At 39.1% G+C, this 12,056-nt stretch overlaps 1 protein-coding gene and 1 non-coding gene across 3 annotated transcripts in view; both read right to left on the bottom strand.

The window, feature by feature from the left end:
- Window positions 1-12,056, bottom strand: part of PAK3 (p21 (RAC1) activated kinase 3) — a 288,728-nt gene that overhangs the window by 146,551 nt on the left and 130,121 nt on the right. The window lies entirely within an intron of this gene.
- LOC139033297 (U6 spliceosomal RNA) lies at window positions 8,887-8,993 on the bottom strand. Its single transcript, XR_011485911.1, has one exon. It is a non-coding gene; the product is annotated as a U6 spliceosomal RNA (small nuclear RNA).

The raw sequence follows: 12,056 nt of genomic DNA, 5'->3' as shown, positions 1-12,056 counted from the left end.
CACATGATGGTGAATATACTTTCTCATTCCATCCTATTCTTTGGGGAGATTGCCTGCTGTGTCCACAAATCCACTCTCTACATCTGTGTCTCTATTTCTGCCCTGCAAATAGGTTCATCAGTCAGTTCAGTCGCTCAGTCATGTCTGACTCTTTGAGACCCCACGGACTGCAGCACGCCAGGCCTCCCTGTCCATCATCAACTCGTGGAACTTACTCAAACTCATATCCATTGAGTTGGTGATGCTGACTCAAAATAGGTTCATCAGTACCATTTTTCTAGATTCCATATATATGCATTAATATACAATATTTGTTTTTCTCTTTCTGATTTACTTCACTCTGTATAACAGGCTCTAGATTCTTTATGTGAATTAATCCTTAAAACAAACCCATGAGACATGTACTATTATTATCCTATCAGATAAGGAAATTAAAGCACAGAAAGCTTAATGTGTCCAGTGGCACACAACTAGTTAAGTAGTCACTATTTCATAGTGGAGCAAAGCTTAGAATCCAGTTTTATCAGTTAACGCTGGGCTGGAGGAAGCACAAGCTGGAAGGAGAAATAACAATAACCTCAGATATGCAGATGACACCACCCTTATGGAAGAAAAGGAAGAAGAACTAAAGAGCCTCTTGATGAAAGTGAAAGAGGAGAGGTGAAAAAGTTGGCTTAAAGCTCAACATTCAGAAAACTAAGATCATGGCATCTGGTCCCATCACTTCATGGGAAATAGATGGGGAAACAGTGGAAACAGTGGCTGACTTTATTTTTCTGGGCTCCAAAATCACTGCAGATGGTGATTGCAGCCATGAAATTAAAAGATGCTTACTCCTTGGAAGGAAAGTTATGACCAACCTAGATAGCATATTAAAAAGCAGAGACATTACTTTGTCAACAAAGGTCTGTCTAGTCAAGGCTATGGTTTTTCCAGTGGTCATGTATGGATGTGAGAGTTGGACTATAAAGAAAGCTGAGCACCAAAGAATGGATGCTTTTGAACTGTGGTGTTGGAGAAGACTCTTGAGAGTCCCTTGGACTGCAAGGAGATCCACCCAGTCCATCCTAAAGGAGATCAGTCCTGGGTGTTCATTGGAAGGACTGATGTTGAAGCTGAAACTCCAATACTTTGGCCACCTGATGCGAAGAGCTGACTCACATTTGAAAAGACCCTGATGCTGGGAAAGATTGAGGGCAGGAGGAGAAGGGGACGACAGAGGATGAGATGGTTGGATGGCATCACTGACTCAATGGACATGGGTTTGGGTGGACTCTGGAAGTTGGTGATGGACAGGGAGGCCTGGTGTGCTGCGGTTCATGGGGTCGCAAAGAGTTGGACACGACTGAGCGACTGAACTGAACTGAAAGACCAATATAGCCTCAGTAAACTGGTTCCCTCAGCGGCATATGTAAGAATTCCCCCAAACACTTTTAAACATCCAGGTACATATTAATAGTATAAGCTTATTGTCCCATTAAGCATCTTCCCAGGTGGTGCAATCGTTAAGAATCTGCCCACCAACACAGGAAATGCAAAGAGACACAGGTTCAATTCCTGGGTCAGGAAGATCCCTTGGAGGAGGAAATGGCAACCCACTCCAGTATTCTTACCTGGAAAATTCCATGGACAGAGGGGCCTGGTGAGCTACAGTCTATGGGGTCCATAGAGTCAGACACGACTGAGCGACTGAGGGACACACACATTGTCCCATTAGGTTGGGTTACTTACATGGATTCTAGAGTCTGACATGCAATCACTCATTAACCATGAGAGCCACCTGATGACTACATGTACCCTATGAAGTATCCTCAGAAAGAATATTTTAATAGAAACATCAAAGGGTTGAGAAAATGGCAGGTTGCATGTGAAAGAACCACATGTAGCTCTGGAGGCTCAGGGAAAGTATCATTGTATTAAAGGATACAACAATTCTCTACAGGCAAACAGGAGTCAGTTAGATCACCCTCAATCATGGGAACTATGAATAAATATTCTCCTCATTAGGTGCCCAGCATGTAGCAACATGGTTGGACTCTCTGGAGAGCAACAGCAGATCAATGTAGTGATCACGACAAAATATCACAAAGTAGAGGCAGTACAAACAGTGGCAGCATCAAGTGTGATATCTTCTGATGATCCTGGTACTAGAGAATGGTGTTTTCTGTGGCCTTCGGCTGCCTCATCTGTAAAAATGGTGGTCACAGTACCATCCCTAGCAGAAGGATGGGAACTGCCTCAGATAGTCTCAAGGTCCTTGCCAGCGCTAAGATCTATGATTCATTTGAAAGAGTCACCCAAGAGGTATAGTAATGACTTGTTGAGTCGCTAAGTCATGTCTGACTCTTTGTGACCCCATGGACTGTAGCCCACCAGGCTCCTTTGTCCATGGGATTTCCCAGGCAAGAATACTAGAGTGGGTTGCCATTTCCTCTTCCAGGGGATCTTCCTGACCCAGGGATCGAACCCATGTCTCCTGCACTGGCAGGTAGGTTCTTTTATCGCTGAGGCACTGGGGAAGCCCACAGTAATGCCTTACACAAAGACTTTACCATGAGATTAAAACATTCTTGTGCTCAAAAAAACAAACAACAACAAAAAAAACCTTCCCTCCTCACTCCTGCCCCCAATTCAACTTAAACTGAAAAGATTTCCCTGCAGTGAAAGAATTGCAAAGATTCTTCTGCAGCAAAAGTAGCCCAGTCTCAGAAAGGCAAGATGCCTCCATTTGAGGCACATCTCAACTTAGAACAAGACCACAACCATTTTGAAGTCCTGGAGTACTTAATAGGAGTCTCACTGGAAGAACACGCAGTCCATACAGATGATCATTTCAAGACAGCTCTGGGTTGGTGCAACTGCCCTGGAATCCCAGCCAGCCTGTTCTTTTGTTTCAGGGTTACCTTGTGCCCATATAATGCAAAATCGCTTTGTAATGGCTTGAATGGGTAGAAAATTGACTGTAAAAAAAAGAAAGCGCTAATAGATAATCTAGCCCAGCGTATATCTGGCAAAGAGATTAGCAGAATGCCATGTCAGAGCCTGCTTTGTCCTGCACTGTCATTAATGACACAGAAGAGAGAAAGAAAAAGGCAGTCAGATTTCATCTACAAAAGAGCCCAATTAAGGGTCGTCTGGAAGCAAGGACATTAAAAACAATGGATGAGGGTGTGAAAATGAAACACTGCTGGAGAGTGCAGTTGGAAAGAAATGGCCCTATTCATCTGGAAAACAAATTAAAACTCACCATTCTCAGGATGTATACATCAGGCAGCAGTGGGGGATTGGCAATAGGAGTGTGTAGAGGAAGAGACCACAAAAGCATTCTGAAGGAGGCCTCTGTCTGGACAGATGATATACAGACTGTGTCACAAGGCAATGAGCCTGTGGTCTTACACATAAGGTACAAAGGGAGATGAAACACCCATCCAGATTGTTAAGCAGGAAGATGATGGATTTTGTTTTGGTTTTGTTTTATTTTGCTAAGAATATTGTTACCCATTCATCTCATTTATTCTTTCAGCATGAATTTACTGAGGCATTTGTTTTGCTTAGCTCTTTACAAACCACTTGAGGAACTACCGTGGAGCTAGGTAAGAGGCAGCCCCTGACCCTAAGAAGCTGAAAATATTAATGGGGAGACAAGACAGCTATGCAAAAGTTACAAATATAAGCAAAGAAATATCATAGGTTACAAGGTAATATACAAATTACCCCCTTTGCTATGGATAGAGTGGGTATGAAAAGCAAGAAGATAGTGGTGTTGAGCAGAAAAAAATTAACCAGAAGCCCTAGCCTCCATGGACAGACAGCTTTTTTTCTCCAGGAGTGGACTTAGAAGATTCTATTTCCTCAGTCCTACATGATCTATGGGATGTGCCCATAACCAACTAAGCAGGACCCTTCAGGGTAGCTACAAACCTCTAGAATTAGATAAGCCAACATTCTAAGTGTGTACTGCCCGGCAAAGAGGGCTCATAAGGTAAATACCTTCTCCACAACCCTGTAGAGAAGTTCTTTAGGAAAAAAGCTGCCCCTCTCTTAGTGGATCAACTAACTTTTCAAAATTGACATTCAGTCTCATTTCTCATATCCTCAAAGGCTCACTCCTAGGTTGTGCTGAATAAACAAGTCAACACCACACTGCTTCCAGATTGGGAGATAAGCAGAGACACACACACTGGGATGGACAATTACTCTTTGTATTGATTGAGAACACAGGTTCAAAGTCAGGCCATGCAGGACTCAAAAACAATTAGAAATCGGCAATAAAAAGATAACCAAATACCCCGCTCCCATCATACAGACCCAACCAACATGCATCTATAAATTAAAGCCACAAACACACTTCTAAACACCTCTTAAATAAAAGACGAATTTAAAATACTACAAATGCTTTAGAACTGAATGATGATGAGTACAGTACATATCAAAGTCTGCTGGATGCAGTCAAGGCAATATTCAGAGGAAAACATGTGGCCTTAAATTCACTTATTAGAAAATAAAAATGGAAAATAAATTAATTAAGCTATCAAATCTAGGAGTTACAAAAAGCACACTTCTATTTGTGGCAAATAGAAGGGATTGATAAAGATAAAAATCAGAAAATGGTGAAATAGAAAACAAATGAAATAGAACTGATTCATAAAACCAAAACACTTTTAAGTCAAAACTTCAGTAAGTATTAATTAAGAAAAAAAATGAGAAGGCACAAATGAACACCACCAGGAAGCCAAATAGGGTCACAGGTAACCAAGGTAATATTAAAAATAAAAGAATATTGCATAAAATCTTATTTAAAAGTTTTTTTATTGAGGTAGCATTGGTTTATAATATTTTATGTTTCATGTATACAACACTATATCTTGACTTTGTATAACATACAGTGTGCTCACCACCAAAAATTTAGTTTCTGTCTGTCACCATGCAGTTGATCCTCTATACCCATTTCACCCTCCACCTAAACTTCCCCCTCTAGTAACAGCTACTCAGCTCTTTGTATCTATGTGTTTGTTCTAAACTAATATATTTCAAAAAGAAAATTTCTAGGAAAAGACAAATTACTAAAATTTACTTAAGAAATAGAAAAAATAGACAAAAATCATATAACAAGTTGAAGACATAAGCAGCTTTACCTTTTCAAACCTTTAAATCACAGACAATTCCCATATTATAGAAATGGTTCGACAGTGTAGAAAAAGATGAGCCACTCTCACAAATTGGACAGACAGGAAAATAAAGAAAAAGAAAATTATAAATTTATCTCACTTATGAATAAAAAAATAAAAATCCTAAAGGAGATGAAATCTAGCACCTTATTAAAATGATATGTCATGTCCAAGTAGGGTTTATCTCGGGAAAGTAAGGAAAGTTCAACACTAGCAAATTTATGAACATATTTCACTATAATGGCAGATTAAGAAGACAAATCATACATTCATCTCAACAGAGGCAGAAAAAAATTCTTGACAAAATGTAATATCCAGTGCATGATAAAAACCCACAGCAAGCAAGGAATAGAAGAGAACTTCCTCAGCAAATTTTTAGGAAACTGCCAGGAGGTAATATTGGCTCTAAGCACAAGCTTTGGAGTCAGACTGGTTAGGTTTGGGTCTTAGTTCCATCATATACAAGCTATGTGATCTTGTGCAAATTATTTAATCTCTGTGAACTTCACTTTACTCATATTACAAAAGTAAGGAAAATAATAGGACCTTCTCCTAATAGTATTGGTGTGAGGTTTACATGATATAAAATATATAAAGGCACTTACAAGAGTGTCAGACAATATTAATTACTCGAGAAATGATTGTTAATTAGAACTACATATTGACAGAACATTAAGATGAGAAAAAGGCAAGGATGGTCACTATCACCACTTACTATTCAACATTCTAATGCCTAACCAGTGCAGTAAGATAAGAAAAATAAGAGAAAAAGGACTAGAAAACAAAAAAAAAATTGCTATTGTTTACAAGTAATATGGCTATACAGAAATCTGAGACAGTCAACTGACAAAATATTAGAACCAACATGAAACTCTAGTAAGATATATAAAATATCATCCTATGAAAATCAATAGCTTTCCTACATATCTACAATAACTTATTAGGATATATGATAGAAAAAGTAGTCATTTACCATAGCAACAGAAACTGCAAAATACTAGTTATAAGGCCCTGAGCAAGTTATTTAACCTCCCTGGGCCTCAGTTTTCTCATATATCAAATAGATGAGTCAAGAGTAACTATCTCACAGGGTTCTTATGAGGAGAATGAGACAAAGCATACACAGTACTTAGCAGTGTTCTCCTTCACAAATCATATATGCTCATTAAATGGTACTACTACTTTTGCTGGACATTACTACTACTATTGTTATTATTACCATTCTTGTTTTTAAATTGGGTAACTTTCTATCTCACCAAGTCCTGGTGAAAGAGGTATGAGTAACAGCATCATTCTCTTTCTGCAAATAAGAAACTGTTTAACAGAGTAGGGAAATGGTTTAGCCAAAGTAGGAGTATGTCAGAGCCCAAATTAGGCACACCATCTGGTTTCCCCTTTAAACAACCAAAGCACTCTGATGTACAGAGCAGTAAACAGACTAACACAGTTCAGGGCATGTGGGAGGGGTCTGTAGTCTAGAGCAATCCTGGAACTGTGGTCTTCCCTTTGCCAATAAAGTCCCTGAAACACAAGGAAAACCCTGGAGATTTTCAGGGGTTAAGTCAAGTCAGTCTCCGAGTCTAGCTAATCTTGAACAATGTTGAGGAGTCTAGAGCTTCTTTTCATGTGTATGGAGTCACTGCTTTTGCAATGAATGCCCAGTTACATGTGCCCACTCTTTCCTACAAGAAGATATGGCTGCTTTAGCAGCAGGGTGCTACTGAAGGTCTCTCTGGGGAATCTTGTTTCTCTTTAATCAGGTTCAAATCATTTAGTGTCTGCTTGCAAGTCACTGGAGAGAAATGGATACAGAGTAAGACGGTATATCTTCCCTTTCACTCTGAGGCTTTTCACAATAATTCCATTCAGTAACTCATTCTAACAGATAATTTTTGTGAACCCCGAATAGTGTTAGATTCTTTGCTAAGCATTTTATACATACCATCTTTTAATCATCACAATGAAATGATTTTTGAGGTAGATGCTATTTTCATCCTCACTTGGCAGATACGAAACTGAGGCACAGAGAAATCAAGTGATTTGTCCTAGCTCACATAATAAATGAGGAAAAGACCTAATGTTAAAATTCAGGTCTGTGGACACCTAGCTCCTTCCACAGGACCATGACCTGACTGCAGAATACTCAGTCCATTATGCTTTCCAGGTATTTCCCCAAAGTATGAGGCAGAGAGGTTCTCTTGACAAAGGAACATGTTAAGCATTTGGTGTCAGCCACCAGGTTTTCCAAACTACTGTAAGAAGCAAGATGTAAATTTTTCTCTCTTCATGTAACAGGAGCAGAAGCTGTCATATGGCACTACAAACAGTATGTCATGGAAAGGGCAAAGCCAGTCAGCCCTAAGCAATGATTGCCACAATGACCAGGTGACAGTCTTCAAGGGAGTGGCCTTTATCTCCTGTTCAGTTCAGTCAATCAGTCCTGTCTGACTCTGAAATCCCATGGACTGCAGCATGCCAGGCTTCCCTGTCTATCACCAACTCCCGGAGCTTGCTCAAACTCATGTCCATTGAGCCGGTGATGCCATCCAACCATCTCATCCTCTGTTGTCCCCTTCTCCTCCCACCTTCAATCTTTCCCAGCATCAGGGTCTTTTCCAATGAGTCAGTTCTTCGAATCAGGTGGCCAAATTATTGGAATTTCAGCTTCAGCATCAGTCCTTCCAATGAAAGGACTGATTACCTTTAGGATTGACTGGTTGGATCTCCTTGCAGTCCAAGGGACTCTCGAGAGTCTTCTCCGAGACCACAGTTCAAAAGCATCAGTTCTTCGACTCTCAGCTTTCTTTACAGTCCAACTCTCACATCCATACCTGACCACTGGAAAAACTATAGCTTTGACTAGATGGACCTTTGTTGGCAAAGTAATGTCTCTGCTTTTTAATATGCTGTCTAGGTTGGTCATAGCTTTTCTTCCAAGAAGCAAGTGTCTTTTAATTTCATGGCTGCAGTCACCATCTCTGCAGTGATTTTGGGAGCCCCCCCAAAATAAAGTCTGTCACTGTTTCCATTGTTTCCCCATCTATTTGCCATGAAGTGATGGGACCAGATGCCATGATCTTTGTTTTTTGAATGTTGAGTTTTTTTTTCATTTATTTTTATTAGTTGGAGGCTAATTACTTTACAATATTGTAGTGGTTTTTGTCATACATTGACATGAGTCAGCCATGGATTTACATGTATTCCCCATCCCAATCCCCCCTCCCACCTCCCTCTCTACCCGATCCCTCTGGGTCTTCCCAGTGCACCAGGCCCAAGCACTTGTCTCATGCATCCAACCTGGGCTGGTGATCTGTTTCACCCTAGATAATATACATGTTTCGATGCTGTTCTCTCGAAACATCCCACCCTCGCCTTCTCCCACAGAGTCCAAAAGTCTGTTCTGTACATCTGTGTTTCTTTTTCTGTTTTGCATATAGGGTTATCATTACCATCTTTCTGAATTCCATATATATGTGTTAGTGTCCTGTAATGGTCTTTATCTTTCCGGCTTACTTCAGTCTGTATAACGGGCTCCACTTTCATCCATCTCATTAGACCTGATTCAGATGAATTCTCTGTAATGGCCGAGTAAGATTCCATGGTGTATATGTACCACAGCTTCCTTATCCATTCATCTGCTGATGGACATCTAGGTTGCTTCCATATCCTGGCTATTATAAACAGTGCTGTGATGAACATTGGGGTGCACGTGTCTCTTAAAAATATGGAACGCTTCACGAATTTGCGTGTCATCCTTGCACAGGGGCCATGCTAATCTTCTCTGTATCATTCCAATTTTAGTATATGTGCTGCTGAAGCGAGCACTGAATGTTGAGTTTTAAGCCAGCTTTTTCACTCTCCTCTTTCACTTTCATCAAGAGGCTCTTTAGTTCCTCTTCACTTTCTGCCATAAGGGTGGTGTCATCTGCGTATCTGAGGTTATTGATATTTCTCCTGGCAATCTTGATTCTAGCTTGTGCTTCATCCAGCCTGGCCATTTTGCATGATATACTCTGCATATATCAGACTTCCCTGGTGGCTCAGATGGTAAGGCATCTGCCTACAATGCTGGAGACCAGGGTTCAATCCTTGGTTCGGGAAGATCTCCTGGAGAAGGAAATGGCAACCCACTCCAGTATTCTTGCCTGGAAAATTCCATGAATGGAGGAGCCTGGTGGGCTACAGTCCATGGGGTCGCAAAGAGTCGGACACGAATGAGCGACTTCACTTTCACTTTTCACTCTGCATATAAGTTAAATAAGCAGGTGACAATATACAGCCTTGACATACTCCTTTCCCAATTTGGAACCAGTTCATTGTTCCATGTCCAGTTCTAACTGTTGCTTCTTGACCTGCATACAGATTTCTCAGGAGGCAGGTAAGGCAGTCTGGTATTCCCATCTCTTGAAGAATTTTCCACAGTTTGTTGTGATCTACACAGTCAAAGGCTTTGGCATAGTCAATAAAGCAGAAGTAGATGTTTTTCTGGAACTCTTCTTGTTTTTTCTGTGATCCAACAGATGTTGGCAATTTGATCTCTGGTTCCTCTGCCTTTTCTAAATCCAGCTTGAACATCTGGAAGTTCTCGGTTCATGTACTGTTGAAGCCTCGTTTGGAGAATTTTGAGCATTACTTTGCTAGAGTGTGAGATGAGTGCAATTGTGTGGTAGTTTGAACATTTTTTGGCTTGTTTTAAGATGAAATTAAAACATACACAAATTGTAGAAGCCAATGCAATAAGACAGATAAAGAAGATAGGTTTAAAAATGAAATGACAAACTATTTAGAGCTCATAGTACTTAAAAAATACTTTTATTTATTTATTTATTCATGGCTGTGCTGGGTCTTCATTGCTGTGAGGGCTTTTTCTCTAGTTGCAGCGAGCAGGGGCTACTCTCTAGTTGCAGTGCATGGGCTTCTCATTGTGGTGGCTTCTCTTGTTGCAGACCATGGGCTCTAGGGCACATGGGCTTCAGAAGTTGTGGTTTGTGGACTCAGTAGTTGTGGTTCCCAGGCTCTTGAGCACAGGCTCAATAGTTGCAGCACATGAACTTAGTTGCTCTGTGGCATGTGGGATCTTCCTGGATCAGGGATCAAATCTGTGTCTCCTGCATTGGTAAGCAGATTCTTTACCACTAAGCCACCAGGGAAGCCCCTCATAGCACTTTTAAAAGTGATTGGGTATATGGTTCACAGGCCAAAAATAATGGCTTTCTATATACCAGCAATAAACAACTGAGAAGTGTAATAGAAAAAAACTAACCTTCTGAAATACATAGGAATAAATCTGACCCAAAAAATGGTCAAAAGTTTTATGAAGGAAAGTATAAAAATGTATTGAACAACATAGAAAAACCTTATAAGTGAAATACAGGATGTTAAAAACATAAATTCTCACAAAAATAATCTTGTAAGATCAAGGTAATCACAATCTAAATTCTAAAAGATACTTCATAAAGTTTGACAAACTGATTCTAAAATTTAAAAATAAAGTGAATATGCAAGAATAGCCAAGATAGTTTTAAATAGACAAGATACTTGTAGATATCAAAGCATGTAATGCCTCTGGGTAATTAAAATGTATTTACATAGGACTAGACAAAACTAAATCAATAGAGCATAATGAAAAGTCCTGAAACTGATTCATGTACCTATAGGAATTCAGTATACAATAAAACTGGCATCTCAAATCAATGAAAAGACTGACTATTCAAAACTTCACATCTAGACAATAGTTTATCAGTTTAAATAAATAATATTCTTACCTCATATACATCATTTGGAAAACTAATTTTCATGTGAATGAAAGAGCTAAATGAAAAATATGGATGCAGTCTTCATTTATGCAGAATATATAATAAATGCCTACAAACCAACAAGACAAAGATGCTCAACACAGTAGCAAAGTGCGTAAAGAATAAAAACCAAAAGTTCACAGAACAGTAAACTCAAATGGTCAATAAATCTAAGAATATATCCAATCTTCCTAGCAATTAACAGTGAGATACCATTTTCATCCATTAGATTGCCAAAATGAAAATTTTCTAAAACATCAAATGTTGACAAGAAAAATGTTTCTCCTAACATTACTCAAGCCACCAGATGTAACTTCCAGGTTATAGGAAATACAAGGGCAACAGTAACAGGTAAAATAATACCATTTGTTACAATACCATTTGAAAGAATCAGACAGATACAGAACAGGAGACAGTCTACAAGACAATTAACTTGATATCTTTCAAAATCAATGTTTGGAGAAAAGAAGTGGGAGTACTGTTCTAGAATAAAAGAGTCTAAAGAGATAACAAAACCAGAGTTTCACAAAGGACCAAACTGACTCAAAAAGAACTGTAAAAATCCAAATAGAGCTATAAAAACATTAAATTAATAACCAATTACTTTCTTCCAGGAAAAGCCCAGGACAAAAAGCTTCACCAGTGAATTCTATAAGATGTTTAAAGAAAAATTAATACTTGATACTTCACAAACTCTTGCAAAATTAGAAGAGGAGGGAACACTTCCTAACTCTTTCTATGAGGCCAGTATCACCCTGATACCAAAACAGACAAAGACATTGCAAAAAAGAACATTATAGACGAATATCCTTTACAAATAACATATATAAAATCCTCAACAAAATAGAAGCAAATGAAAGCCATCAGCATATAAAAAGGATGGTATATCATGACCAAGTGAGATTTATCCCCCATATTCAAGATAGGTTCAATATATGTAAATCAATTGACCTAACACACCACGTTAGTAGAATAAAGGGGAAAATTCCACACAATCATCTCAATAAATTAAAAAAAAAGCATTTGACAAAACCAAACATTCTTTTATGATGAAAACACTCGACAAACCAGAGATTAAAGGAAATCTCCTCAA

The sequence above is a fragment of the Odocoileus virginianus genome, unplaced genomic scaffold (genome assembly GCF_023699985.2).
Source record: "Odocoileus virginianus isolate 20LAN1187 ecotype Illinois unplaced genomic scaffold, Ovbor_1.2 Unplaced_Scaffold_1, whole genome shotgun sequence".
Classification (NCBI taxonomy): Eukaryota; Metazoa; Chordata; class Mammalia; order Artiodactyla; family Cervidae; genus Odocoileus; species Odocoileus virginianus.
This window is presented reverse-complemented; position numbering and strand designations above follow the sequence as displayed.